The sequence below is a fragment of the Zea mays genome, chromosome 3 (assembly GCF_902167145.1).
Source record: "Zea mays cultivar B73 chromosome 3, Zm-B73-REFERENCE-NAM-5.0, whole genome shotgun sequence".
NCBI classification, from domain to species: domain Eukaryota; kingdom Viridiplantae; phylum Streptophyta; class Magnoliopsida; order Poales; family Poaceae; genus Zea; species Zea mays.
Window position 1 is genome coordinate 69,756,379 of NC_050098.1, and position 15,329 is coordinate 69,771,707.

A 15,329-nucleotide genomic window follows, 5' to 3' on the forward strand; every position below is an offset into this window, starting at 1 on the left:
ATCAAGAGGGAGGTCATTCATCAGCCATCTAGTCCATTCTCTAGCATCCTCCATACTAGAAAATCCCCCTGTAACCCACCACATAAACATCCGCACCAGGAAGTAGAGTGTTACGCCTCTCTAAGCGGCCCGAACCTGTAGAAAATTGTCTATCGTCTCTCGTGCGCCTAGCACGAACCATCGAGCTACAGTCAGCAACATCGTCCTATCCAAAAGTACCTTGAGGGGTAACCCTAGGTGTGCAGTCGGGTCCCAAACACCGAGAGCTGGCGCGCCAGGTAGGGGGTGTGTCGCTGATCCAAGCTAGCTCAATGGCCATCGTTTTCCAACACAAGATTGCTCTCCGCCCTGGATCCATGTTCTGCTTCGGAACCATCTCATCCATGGCAGATGAAGAAGGAATTATGCATCGTATAACGGATCCACCGGAGAAGAAGCCTTCCTCGAAAATCTCTGAAAAAGCCAGAACGGAGCAGGAAATAGCGCAACCTCCAGCGCCCCGGGCGAAGACTACCTCCTGCAAGCCAGGAGCAGAGAATTCGCTTACTCGGAGAACCTCGTTGTCCATCTCATCCATGGAAAAATGGACACAGATTACAAGGAAAAAAAAGAAGCAAATGAGATAAAGGTTCGTCAAGCTACTCTTCTGGCACCTTCGCCCTCAAAGGAGAATAGAGAGAAGATTGTAGTAACAGCAACTCCATTATACCCCGATGTCCTCTTCATCGGGGGAAGAGTGGAATCGTCTCCCATCTCCGACAACGAGCCAACCGTGCCTAGGGAAGAACTTCCTCAGCGAGAAGCTCGCCGTTGGAGGAACCGACGCCGGAACGTTCGGCGACATCATGAAGCCGGAGAACGAGACCCGGCGCAGCCTGTATCTCAAGATGAGATCTCAGAGGTGGGAGAAACTCCTGATGAACGAGTCTTCACGAAAGGAGGAACTCCTGCCGACGTGACCGACGGCAAGCTCAGGAGCAAGCTGAACAGGATGCGAGGCTACACTGAGAGAACCATCTCTTCGCAAGAAACCTGAACCCTGAATTCGCTCATGCCATGAACACACCAAGTGAGGTCGGTGGAGTATTGGCTCGGATAGCCGATGGCCTCCCCCGGACTCCAGACGCTGAGGGCTATCGGCGGCTGCTCACTCGGGCAGCTAGTCATCTTCTACCTCTCGCTCATCCTCCAAGCAATCTACGTCACGCCATCAATAGTCGGCGGGACGCGCGGAGCTCCATCAACACTTCACGCGAATGGCTACATGAAAATGAGATACAACGCCGAGAAGAGTACGATCGGGATCATGGCATCCCTGCACGAAGTCAGGCCACTAGAGTTGAGTCGGCACGACGGTCGAGATAGCACATCGGCAACTCCCCTCTCCGGGACTGGCACCACGGTCGTCGACAAGAGGACACATGTGGAGTATCTGTGCTCACTCCACGTCTCAGGGCCATTCAATGGCCCCCAAGCAAGACCCGGGAGGTTGGCTGGCCGTCTATACCACTGTAGCCCAGGCCGCTGGGGCAACTGAAGATGTGATGACTACATACTTACCCATCATCCTCGGGTAAGATGGGCTGCAATGGCTACGACACCTGACCCGGCACTGCATCGATGGTTGGAGCGACTTCAGTCGGCGCTTTATCGCCAACTTCCAATCCCTCTCCGAAGAGCCGGCGCATCCATGGGACCTCAAATCCATCAGGCGCCGAGGGGATGAGACTCTTCGGTCATACCTCAAGAGGTTTCAGACCATGAGAAATCGTATTCCTGAGGTCGCTGAAGCAACAGTGATCGAGGACTTCTACCGAGGATCTAATGACTCGACCTTCGTCCGAGCCATACTACAAAAGGCGCTGACCACTTCCGAGAAGCTATTCAGGGAGGCGGACCTCTACATCACTGCCGACGAACGGGCCCAAGAACTGATCGGGGGAATGAAGCCTGCTCCATCTGCACCACGGCGTGACGTGAACCAGCAGACCGACAAATGCTGGGATAAGAGGCCTCATGAAGAAGGCCACACCGCTTGACCACCCGTCTGTCGTGCCCGAGGGGCACCCTGCGGAGGTGAATGAACAATGGACGACATCGTCGACGCTTAGTGCCCGTACCACAAAGATATGCGTCACACCCTCCGGAACTGCAGAGACTTCAAGCACTCCGTCGGGAATGGCCGACCCTTCCATCCTCTGCCACCTCCCCCACCACGAGGAGGACCCGGAGAACCTCGACAACCTCAGCAGTAGGAAGGGTGAGGAGGCGGAGCGTTCCCGCGCGTCGATGGAGAAGTCAACGTCATCTTCGGCGGACATGGGTCACAAGAAAACAGAAGGCAGCAGAAGCTCAACGTTTGACAGATACTGGTGGTGACCACTAGTGCTCCCGCCCCCTATCGGTGGTCAGAACACCCGATCACCTTTACTCGGGTGGATCAATGGCTCAACTTCGACCATCCGGGCAAGTACCCGCTCCTTGTCGATCCGGTGATCCGAGAGAGCAGGGTAAAGAAGGTGTTGGTGGACGGGGGAAGCAGCATCAACGTCACCTTCCCCCGGACACTCTTAGGCTTGGGAATTGCACTCAAAGAGCTACATGAGTCAGACACTCCTTTCTTCGGCATTGTGCCGACCGAAGGAGAATACCCACTTGGACACATCTACATGCCTGTTACCTTTGGAACTCCAGAAAACTACAGAACCGAGTTCCTGAGGTTCAAGGCAGCGAGCTTCGACTGCGGATACAATGCCATCATCGGCAGACAAGGATTGGCGAAATTCATGGCCATTCTACACTACTCGTACATGATATTGAAGATGCCGGGACCACAAGGGATCATCACCGTGCGCGCTGACTTCCAAGGCGCCGCAGAATGTTTCCAAGTGGCCATTAGCGGCCCTCACCACCAAACCACAGACTTCTTCCTCCGTGCAGGCAAACTCAAAGCCTGAGGAAGACCTCTCGATACCTGCGAATGAAGCTCAAGCTGTGACCTCTATGTGGCCGACTGGGGAGACGAAGAGAATCAACCTTGGGTTCGCCGATGAACGCAAGACTGCCATCATCAGCTCTAGCCTGGACGACAAATAGGAAGGCACGCTCATCCAGTTCATGCAAGATAACCGAGACGTATTCGCATGGCAGCCTGCGGATATGCCGGGAGTCCCAAGAGAACTGGTCGAGCACAAACTGAAGGTCTATCCCCAGGCAAGGCCGATCTGACAAAAACTGCGTCGTTTCACGCCTGACAAGAGAGAGGCTATTCACGCCGAGCAAGCTCGCTTAGTCGCAGCAGGGTTCATTAGAGAAGTACTGCATCCTGAGTGGCTAGCAAATCCTATTCTTGTACTCAAAAAGAATAAAGTGGATTGGCACATGTGCGTCGACTATACAGATCTCAACAAACACTGTCCGAAGGATCCCTTTGGACTTCCTAGAATAGATTAAGTGGTAGATTCGACCGCCGAATGTTCTATGTTGTCCTTCCTAGACTGCTACTCTGGATACCATCAGATCAGCCTGGCAAAAGAATATGAGGAAAAAACTGCATTCATTATCAGGGGTTGACTAAAGATTGGAGAATGATAGAACACAAGAGCTGAGTTACCTGAAGATTGGAGAAGAATGAGGGTAATCCCAAGTCAGGAGGAGCTGCGTCGTAGGTCGACGAAGGAAGATCATCCGGAACAATTTGAAGAACATTGTCAGGGGTTGACTCAGCCCCGCCAGCGGATATCAGAATTCTAGCATCCGGCTCGCCGACCTCCAAGGCGACTTGTTTGCTCGAAGTCAAAGAAGCACGCATCGCCATCACCCCATCAGATCGTGGTGGAGATGACCCGACATGGACATCCATGGAGGTATGGGAAGGAGAGCTCACTTGGACACCCTCGGGGGTTGGGTTGCAACTCGCGCCACCCACCAGAGCCGGATCACTACCGGCAACACCCTCGGGGGCTGGGTCGCAGCTTGCGCTACCCACCAGAGCCGGATCACTACCGGCGACACCCTCGGGGGCTGGGTAACTGCCAGCACCACCCTCGGGGGCTGAGTTTTCTACAACAACCACCTCTAAGGCTGAAGGATCCTCAGTCACCTCCATGTGAGTCAGGCAATCCTGACCAACATCTTGACATCGGAGACTGCCTTCCAAAGTCGACGATGCACGAGACACTGCTCGAGATACCTCTAATCCCATGTCTGGAATTTCAGAGCAAACATCTATCATGTCGTCAACATCGGCTTTGATAGCATATCCTCAGGAACGACATCTTCAAGGGCCTGATCAAAATCCGTTATTGACAGTTCTTGAAGGCTGACAAGAGCGGACAAAGCTGGAGAAGGAATATCACTATCCCCCCTACTACCTCTGTAATGCTGGCTATTCTTACGAATCAGCAGGGCTTCTTCTTCCTCTTCTTCGTCCTCATCAAAAATACGTACAATAGCCGGTGCACGGTCACACCCATTGGGTTCAATTTCAACACAGTTACACCCATTGGGATCAACCTCAGAAAGGACCTCTACTGGCACTTCATCATAAACCGAGCAGAAGGACCGGCATCCTGGTCCAAGCATGACAGTCGCCGGAGCCTCCTCTTTTTCTTCTTCTTCTTTTCCTCAATAGGCGCAGTCGGACGGCTAACTTGGCGAGGATGCTTTGGGCGAGTACCCTCAAGCTTTTAGGTGTCCACTGTTTTGATGAGCTCTTGTCCAACCGTAATAGCCATCGATTCAGCATCGGCCGAGTCAGAAGATTCTCCAGCCAACATACTGAGTACAACATCTATTTCTGCATCATCTAGACTTGCTGGCATCTCAAAGTGAACTTGTCTCTCATCATTGGGAAGATCGCGAAGGGGAGCAACCAGAGCCTCAATGTCTTCAGGAAAGGGTCGCACTCTAAGACCCAGACCACTATCACTAGCAGGAGGGTTGGACACAAAATTGAAAAATGACCTATGAGGTGGTAGATTCCAAGCAGAATAGGCAACATGAGCACCAACATTTGATATCTTGCCCCTCAGGATCATGTCCAGTCGGCTAACCAGATCCTCAGTAGGAATTTTCTTGTTGGTGACCCGGGTAGAGTCAGTAATACCACTGTACAAGTAAGCTGGATACGCCCTATCTTTCAAAGGCTGAATATTCTTGAAAACGAAGTCAGCAACCACAGCTTCCGTAGTCAGACCTCTCTCCTTCAGCAGATAGATCTCAACAAGCAGAACCCTAACCTTCGTCACCTCGAAAGAAGTGGGAGACTCAACCCAACTCGAAGTACGTACATCTGGCTATCTCCCCGACCGAGGGGGGAGGGACTTGCAGTGGTTTTCCACAATAAACCACTAAAGGCGCCACCCTTTAATGTTGTCCTTGAGAGGAATGTCGAGGTATTATGTCTTCCTCCCGCGGCGCATATCTAAACTTGCACCACCAACGAGCTGGTGCTACCCCCCAGCCATCCCAGGCCGACAGTGACACAAATACTTCCATAATCTGAAATGAGGAAGAATTCCGAGGTAGGCCTCACACAGATGCACAAAGATAGAAATTTGCAAGATGGAATTGGGACTCAGATAGGTCAGGTTTAGATTATAAAAATCAAGGAGACCGCAGAAGAAGGGAGAAATGGGAAGAGCAAGACCGCGGATGAGAAAAGGAACATAGACGACAGACTCGTGGGTATCTTCTGTTGGAACAGTGACCCCACGGCAAATCCGCCAAGAGCAGAGCTCTTTTGGAGGAAGAACTCCAACATCAACAAGGTGGAGATCTGATTCTGAGACAACAAACATGTGGTTACCTATGAACAACAACTGGCTGTTGGGGTCAATGGCAGGAATGATGTGGCAGAACCGCCCGAATTATTCCAGCTTAAGTGCCTAAGTCACGCCTCAGGGGCCGTAACACACTTAAATCGGAATAACCCGTCAGTCCCTCAGATCTAGTCTGATAAAGCCATTTAACCAGGATCAAATACCACATTCTCACACGAAGGTGAGTCACAGAAGAAATACAATAAAACAGGAAACCTCAAATGAAAGTACTGGAATTATTACAATAATCAGAGTTTTTCAATAGCTGAGATAAGTTCACAAAATAAAATGCAGCGGATAATCGATAACGTCAAAAACGAGGAATCGGGCAAGGCCTAGCCCACTACTCCTCTTGCTCCTCTCCTGTCGGAGCAGCATCCCACTCGACCGTCCAACCCGGTGGCAGGGTGGTAGGCCAAGTCACACCATCAACCATATCCTGAAGCGTACCTACAAAAATTATGCCACAAGCAAGGCTGAGTATACTAATACTCATCTAGACTTACGCGGTGTGAGGAGTCAACTCCTCTACCTCTAGACCATGAAGCTGTTTGGCTGAGGGGTTTGGTTTGCCAAAAGCACTAGCTGTATCTAAAGTCAAATTTTAGCTTTTCAATTTCTAGCATCATTATCTTAACTAAGTTTGCTCCTTCTAAGCATACATGGTAGCAAGCATTTAGTACATGGTAGCAAGCATTTAGCAAGCATCTAGCATCACTATCTCAAGTACACCTCATTTCACTTCTTACTCAATGTAGTACAAGGGGTCAAGCAGTCTCATTAGCTGCGAGAAGCAGATGATTCGAATCTAGTTTTATCCTTGCAAGGTATACCTAAACACACGACATGTCAGGGCACTCCATCCCCACACACGTCAACCGTCCCCATCGATTCCCCGTTCACGGCCAGGGCTCACCACCTTGGCATACAATGCTCCACTGACCACGGCTGCCGCCGTGCAGTGACCGCACTTGTACCCACCATATCTAGCATGGGAGACACAGTCTCAGGACAAGTGAGGGGAAAAGTACGCGCCCGGCTTCACTCAGGTACTAGGTTTACCGGTTACCATATTTCCCAACATGTGTTTAGTATGTTCAAACGCTTGACTTAGGTATCCACACATTAATCCTTAATTCCTTTTCCCGTCTCATGGACAAGGCATCCTCCCTAGATCCAAGTCCATGGACCATCATAGATCCCGTTATCAAGATGAATACAATCAATTCCTGACCTCGCGCGAGTGCTAGAAAAATCACTCGACTTCTACCGAGATCCTGATTAGCATAGCAGCTACTCGACCTAGCATACTAGTATCCATCTCAAAAAGGAATCCTGAGTTCATGCAACTAAAGGTTTCAAGCAACTCCTACACTTAAGTGCACATTACAAGCCTACAAACATTAAGTGTAGTAAAGTAGCATATATAAACGGTTATGCATAAACCGGGGCTTGCCTTCAAATGCTGGGGCTGCGGGAAGATCCTCGATGGCAGTCTCGGGAGCTTGCTCCTGGTCTTCCTCGTGGACAACTCCTTGCTCGGGGATGAGCACGTACTCTCCGTCAGCGAGATTGCAATCTAATGAATGCAATGAGTAAGGTACATGCATGGTATGATATGCAATTTAGCAATTAAACTTTGATGGTGAATGATTAAATTAATAAGGTAGAGCTCAATCTTGCTATTGAAGGTTCTTGTGGCATACTTAGCAAATTAGGGTCAAACTTGGTTAAGCTGATTGGTAAGTTTATTTTGGTAACTTACTGATTTCCCTTTAATGTCTTAGTGAGAGTTTATTAAGGTTTCTAGCTGAATCATTAGAGTGAGATTTATTATTCCCCCTGTTTTCCCTTTTATTTCTTTTATGCTTTTAAGGTGGGTTTGAACTACAAGCTAGCTTAATAAATTCACAAAAATTCTGCAAAACTTACAGTGGCTTCTTACGGGTGTATAAGTCTCGGTCTCAAAATTTGGGGTTTAAAAGGTGAGTGGTCCTCTCTGTATAAAATTAGAAAATATTAGGGCAGAGGGGGTGTTTGAACTACAACTACCTTTTAACAGAGGGTTATTTTCCAAGACTTATTTTTGCTGGCATCTAGATGTTATATCATGACCTTGTACAAATATTTAGCCACTAATACTCATTAGTTTTTTACTATGATTTTCTAAAGTTTCTAGTCAAAGGGGTGTTTTACCACTATATTTGAAAAATATCAAACAATAGATTTCTGATTTTTTCTATCTTCTTCTTTATGCAAGGGCAATCATTTTGAAAATTGGTAGCTTTTTGATTATGGGAAAGGTGGTAGGAATTTCTTGAACTAAATGGCCTTTTTCATGAAGCATTGACAATGGGTATTACTTGTAACTTTCAATTGGGTTTTGCATTTTTTTTCTGGTGGCCTATTTCTTTATTAACCTAGTAAAAATTTATTTGCTCATTGTTGCACACTTTTTGGCTTGCTTATGATTTAATTGAAATATGGCTTAATATCAAGTTCTATTTGTTTACCCTACTTAAAATGATGGGCTGGGGTGTTTATGATTTTTGTAGTGGTATCTTAGTGGTTACAAGTCCACTGGATTTTTCTTAACAACTTTGAAATTGTTTTCATAATTCTAATAATTGTTTTTCTAGTTTAATTAGTGCTTAATAAAACATTTCTCCTAGAGTTTGTTCTGAACTAGGGTTCCCTTTATTTTTCCTAGGTTCTCTGTTATTTAAGTAGACTAGGAAAAATAATTGCATTCACTTCATTATTTTCCAGTGCCTTTTTTATTTTCCTAAGTTTTGGGCAAAAATGGCTTTTAATAAGTAACCTTGTCTAAATCTTTAATACTGGGGTGCTCACTATTTTAAAACAGTGCCTAAGTGGGGTTTACACTTCTATAAATTTTCTTAAGTTCAGCAAAGAAGCATAACAAATTTTCTTTAATTTAATAAGGTTTGGTCAGTTTCCTTAATTAATTCCAAACTCTAAATTTTAAAACAGAAATCATAGGGTTCAATATTTTTTATTGATATTCCATAATATTTTGAATCCAGCAAAATTGGTTTGACTAAATTTGGTGGAATATTGCTCAAGATATGAAATTTCTAAGTTCTCTGCTGAATTTTAAAAATATTAATTAGAAATGGATAAAGGAAAAATGGTTTTGCAATGGGGTCCCTGGCGAAAGATTTTAAATGAATTACAGACAGGTCCTCGGTGCACTATTCACATGAGTCTACGGCTCTGCAGAAAACCCCCTAGGGTTTCCCAAAATCGAACCCACGATCCTTCCCCTAATGGAACAGTGACCGCGGCGGAAGAATAGGGCGGAGGGGCTTACCGGCGGCGGGGTTGCTCCGGCCCAACCAGGGCACGATAAGTCAACTAAATGGGTCAGGGAGCTTCACTAGAGATCAAGGAAGATATGTGTGCAAAGAATCGGAGAATGGCTCACCGGATTGCTCGGTCTACGCGCGGCCGCGGGCGACCGAAGTCCAGCAAGGATGATCTTGGTTCTCCGGTGAGGTTCTGTTGGGTCCGAGCGCTTGGAAAGCTTCATGGGTCACTGGCAAAGCTAACCGAGAGGCCGACGCAACTTGGACGCGACTGGAGTGCGCTAGCCGCGGTGGTTGGATAGTGGTGGGGGGCGGTGGCGCGGCATGCTCGAGGCGAAGTCCGGTGAACTTCGGCTTAGGCAAGGCCTGAGAGCGCGTGGGGTGGTACAGCCAAGGCCTTGGGCTGCTTTATAGGCACGGCGAGGGCGATGGCGCGCGACGGACTTGACCGGACGCTAGGGAGAAGCGCGCGCGTGGGTTGGGCGGACGCCGGCATGCCGACCAGGGTCGAACACGTGTGTGGGTTCATTCTACCCTAGTTCTGGCGCGTGTGGTCATTCATCCGAGCCTGCTCTTTCCTTGGTCAGTGCATAAAATCTCTTCTCCTCCCTATAAGCTACCGATCTTGTGTGGGGGTCATAGGATTTGGCCTACTGTTTTCAAAGATTTGGAGCTCTGAAGTCTGGTCTGTCTCCCAGATCGAGCCCGAGGCAAATCTTCGGTTTTGTCGTGTCTAGGGCTCGCGTCCCGATGCCATCTTCAGATATGTGATAGAGGGGTTAGTTAGACACGTTTTTGTTAATGGGAGCTTTAGGATTAGAGCTAAGGATCAAGGTGAACGTGCCTGGTTTTGGTTCAAGGGCTCAAAATTCAGAAATCTGAATTTCAGATTTCCCCATTAAACCTCCACTTGAATGGCTTGTTTGGAGTTTTTAACAAACTATTTTGGCCAAACTTTTATAATCTTTATTGTAGCTTATTTAGTGTATTTCAATTTTTATAATTGGTCTAAGCCATGATTTCATGTTTTTCATGGTCTTTCAACCCTTTTCTTCATTTCTACTTAAATGGCTTATTTAGGGTTGGAATTAAGGTTTCAATATTTTTCTCCCTTTTGAAAACCTCATTTGTTTTGGACATGATTCTTTAGATGCAACTTAGTGGGTCTTTTATTCTTAAGTTGATTTGATGCTTCTTGCTCAATTTTGCTTACATGAAATAATGGTACTTGAGCTAGTACTGAGAAGAACCCTAAGTGATACTGGGGTGTCACAGCCTTCCCCCCTTAAAGGAATCTCGTCCCGGATTCAGGTCGGAGTCCTCCCGGGGTGAAGCGAAGGGTGAGACTTACTTGAAGTCGGTGCCTTATTTATTAAGAGAACTGTTGTTCGAATGTCATTCTCTTTGCAACATCAGAAGGGAGTCCTTTTATTTCTTGTCTTATAATTAACTTTCTTTATATTAAGATCATTTTTCTGAAATTTAGATTCAAAGGGCGGGAGGAGGGGTTGGGCATGATTACATACCAACTTCCTTAGGTAGGCAATCAGGGAAGTTGGAACGCAGAAATTCCTCAGTCTCCCAAGTAGCCTCTTCCTTTGAGTGATTACTCCATTGGATCTTATACATCTTGATCAATTTAGCCCGAGTTGATATTTCTTTGCAATCTAGAACCTTGGAAGGGTACTCTCGGTATGATAGATCTGGCTCTATCTCCAATTCTAGTTCTGCTATGATTTCAGTCGGCAATCGAACACACTTCTTCAGTTGGGATACATGGAAAACATTGTGGATAGTAGACATTTTTGGAGGTAACTTCAATTTTATGCCACATGTCCACATGCTTCTATGATCTCATAAGGTCCAATGTAACGAGGGGCTAAATTGCCTTTGATCTCGAATCTCTACACTCCCTTGGTGGGTGATACCTTCAAATATACAAAGTCTCCCACCTCGAACTGGAGAGGTTTCCTTCTCTTATCATGGTAACTCTTCTGCCTGGCCTGAGCAGCTTCTAGATTCTTCCTGATTAGTTTGACCTTCCTTTCGGCTTCAATCACTAAGTCAGGTCCAAAAACTTCTCTTTCTCCAGGCTGAGACTAATTGAGGGGTGTTCGACACCTTCTTCCATATAGAGCTTCGAAGGGTGCCATCCTTAGGATGGATTGATAACTGTTGTTATAAGGAAACTCTGCCAAGGAGAGGTGCTTATCCCAGTTCTTGCCACAATCGATCGCACAAGCCCTCAGCATATCTTCAAGAATTTTGTTCACCCTCTCAATCTGACCATCAGTCTATGGGTGGTAAGCTGAACTTCTGATTAGCTTGGTTCCCAAAGACTCTTGCAGTTGTTCCCAAAATCTGGCAACAAATGGGGCTCCTCGGTCAGAGACAATGGTCCGGGGCAATCCGTGCAAACACACGATTCAGTCAATGTACAATTATGCGTACATTTGAGCCTTATCATTGGTGTGCACTAGGAGAAAATGTGCCACTTTCGTTAGTCGGTCCACAATAACCCAAATCAAATCATGATGACGAGAGGTGTTGGGCAGACCCACAATTAAATCCATGTTGATGTCATCCCATTTCCATGAAGGTATAGATAGGGGTTGCAAAGTCCCAGCTGATTTCAAGTGGCTTGCCTTTATCCTGTGACATGTGTCACATTCTGATACATATTGGGTTATCTCCCTCTTCATTCTTGTCCACCAATACAAGGGCTTCAGATCATGGTACATTTTGGTGCTCCCTGGATGCATGGAGAATTTGGAGAGATGGGCCTCATCCAAGATTTTCTTCTTGAGATCCTTATTTTTAAGAACCACCAATCTGCTTTCAAACCACAATATACCCTTTCCATCTTGGCGGAAACATTTATACTTCTCGGTCTTCTGATGGAGGTTCTCCTTAATAATTTGCACTCCCTTGTCACTGAGCTGGGCCATTATGATCTGGTCTTGCAAAGTTGGCTCAACGAAAATATGAGACAAAGCACCAGAAGGAATCACTTAAATTTTCATTTTTCTCAACTCATCACACAAGGTGTCAATGCGAGAATCCATCATAACACAGTTGCATTGCAATTTCCGACTCAAGGCATCTGCTACCACATTGGCTTTTCATGGATGATAATGTACCTCCAGGTCATAGTCCTTGATCAGCAATAGCCATGTTCTCTGCCTCATGTTGAGATCAGCCCGAGTAAAGTCATAGTCCTTGATTAGTGAAGATGTTGCAGTGGGTTCCCATCAAATAGTGTCTCCACATTTTCAATGCATGAACCACGGCTGCTAACTCCAAGTCATGGGTGGGATAATTTTGCTCGTGTGGCCTGAGTGCTCTTGATGCATAAGCAATGACTCGGTTGTCTTGCATCAAGACACAACCGAGTCCAGTGCTAGAGGCATCACAATACACATCAAATGGCTTGCTGCTATCGGGTTGCGCTAGCACCGGCGTGGTGGTCAGATGTTGCCTCAATGCATGGAAGGCATCTTTGCACTTCTGACTCCAAACAAACTTGGCTTCTTTTTTCAACAATTCAGTTATGGGCTTCGCAATTCGAGAGAAATCCGGAATGAATCTTCGGTAATAACCAGCTAATCCCAGAAAACTTCGAATCTGACGGATAGTCGTTGGTGGCTTTCAGTTCATCACCTCTTGCACCTTATCAGGATCAACAGCTATACCTGCCTGAGAGATAGTGTGACCCAAGAATTTGATTTCCTTTAGCCAAAAATCACATTTTGACAATTTGGCATACAGACGGTGCTCTCGTAGACGTTGAAGCACTACATGCAAATGCCCGGCATGCTCTTCTTCGTTCTTTGAGTACACCAAGATATCATCGATGAAAACTACTACGAATTTGTCCAGTTCGGGCATGAAAACAGAATTCATCAGGTACATGAAATACGCTGGTGCATTGGTCAACCCAAATGACATCACCAAGCATTCATACAGCCCATATCTGGTTGAGAAGGCGGTCTTCGGAATATCACTTGCTCGTATCTTGATCTGATGATAGCCGGAGCGAAGGTCTATCTTGGAAAACACTTTGGCCCCGACCAACTAGTCGAAAAGAACATCAATACGAGGCAAATGATACTTGTTCTTGAGAGTCACCGCATTAAGGGGGCGGTATTCTATACATAGCCTCAAGCTTTCATCCTTCTTCACAAACAAGGCTGGACATCCCCAAGGCGAAGTACTTGGGCGAATAAAACCTTTGTCCAGCAGTTCTTGCAATTGCTTCTTCAATTCTGCCAACTTAGCGGGTGGCATCCGGTAAGGCCTCTTGGAAATAGGTGTCGTTCCCGGTTGCAACTCAATGGCGAATTCGATATCCCGGTCTGGTGGCATTCTTAGTAATTCATCAGGAAAAACATCTGCATACTCACAGACCACTGGAATCTTCTTCACGGGTGACTCCGTCATAGCAAAAGCACATGATTGAATAGAATCTTGGCTGGGTAGATACAACACCAGGTCTTCGGATGTAGGAGAACGGATCTCTAGGTCTCTGGCAGCTACATCCAACACTACTCGATGATGAGTCATCCAGTCGGCTCCGAGAATGATGTCCATACCCTCTAATCCCAAAATTATGAGTGTGGTTTTGAAGATTCTACTTCCCATTGAGATAGGCACACTTCAGATTAATTGGTTGGTTGCAATTTTACCCCCAGGTGTGGCTATCATGAATGACCCTTTTGTATGATAGAAAGGCAATTGGCATTTAGCACTGAACTTCTGGCTAATGAAACTATGAGATGCACCAGAATCAAATAGAATTAAAGCAGGTTGATTAAAAACTGAAAAGATACCAGTCATAATGGGGGCTCCCTCAGGTAACTCCTCTAGAGTAGTGAAGTTGAGCTTCCCTTGCCTGACTTGTACCTTCTACTTTCGTCCCTTGTCTTGATTTGGTGCTGGCATCTGCCTCTACTGATTTCTTGGGAAATTCTTAGCATAGTGGCCCACATTGCCACAAGTGAAGCACTTGTTCCCATTACCCTGGCGAAACTGCTGTTGTTGCGGAGGCTAATTGTTCCTTGGAGCGGGAGCTGGAAAACGAGTGGGTGCCGGCTGCTGCTGCTGAGGTGGCCTGATCACCCATCTGCCTGCCTGCTATTGGAATCCCCTGCTCTGGTTGTGAGAAACAATCCTGAACCTATGGGTCTGAGCGGATGGTGCTGCCATTGGTGCCTTTCTCTTCTTCTCTGCCCGGTGAGCTACAATACAATCCTCCTGGGAGATGGCCAGGTTGACCAACTCATTGAAACTATCAGCCCGGATAGTGTTGAGATGCTCACGCAACTTGGTATTGAGACCCCTGTGGAAGCGGTCTCTCTTCTTGTCATCGGAATCAGCATGATAACCTGCGTACTGGCACAGGTCATTGAAGGCCTAAGCATATTGCAATATCGTGCGGGTTCCTTGATTGAGTGCCAGAAATTCATTCAACTTGCGATCTAGAATTCTTGCTGGGATATGGTGTCCTCTGAAAGCAGTCTTGAATTCCTCCCAAGACACTTCACGATCAGCAAGTAGCATAGCATGGAAGTGGTCCCACCAAGTCCGAGCAGGGCCACGAAGCTGCTGCGCGGCGAAGCGAGTCTTGGTATCATCAGGGCAGTCTCCCGTGAGGAGGGGAAACTTGGATTCCACGACGCGTAGCCACATGTCGGCATCCAATGGATCCTTTGCCTTGGTGAACAAGGGCGGCTGCGTGCTTAGGAACTCCTGGTAGGTTGCCGCTGCCGGAGGTCGCTGCGGCTGGCCTCCACCATGCTGCTGAGGGTGAGACAGACGATGCAAAAGCTGTCACAGAATCTCGTTCTGCTGGCCATCAGCTCCTGCACTGTGGGAGCTGGAGGAGGTGGCGGGGGAACTTGCTCGTTTTGCCCACGACGCTGCCTAGCTGCCATCTGAAAACAGAGATTGTCGCCATTGTTTAGGGATGGCAATGGGTACCCGAAACCCGAAACCCGATGGGTAAAAACCCTATTAGGGCATGGGTATGGCGGATTTTGATACCCATGGGTATTTTATTGGGTCATTTGTTATGCCCATCGGGTATGGTGGGCATGGGTATGTTCTCTGTTACCCCATACCCGCTACCCGATGGGGAACCCGCTAATATATGACACGTGGGTCCGGATTTATATGTCTC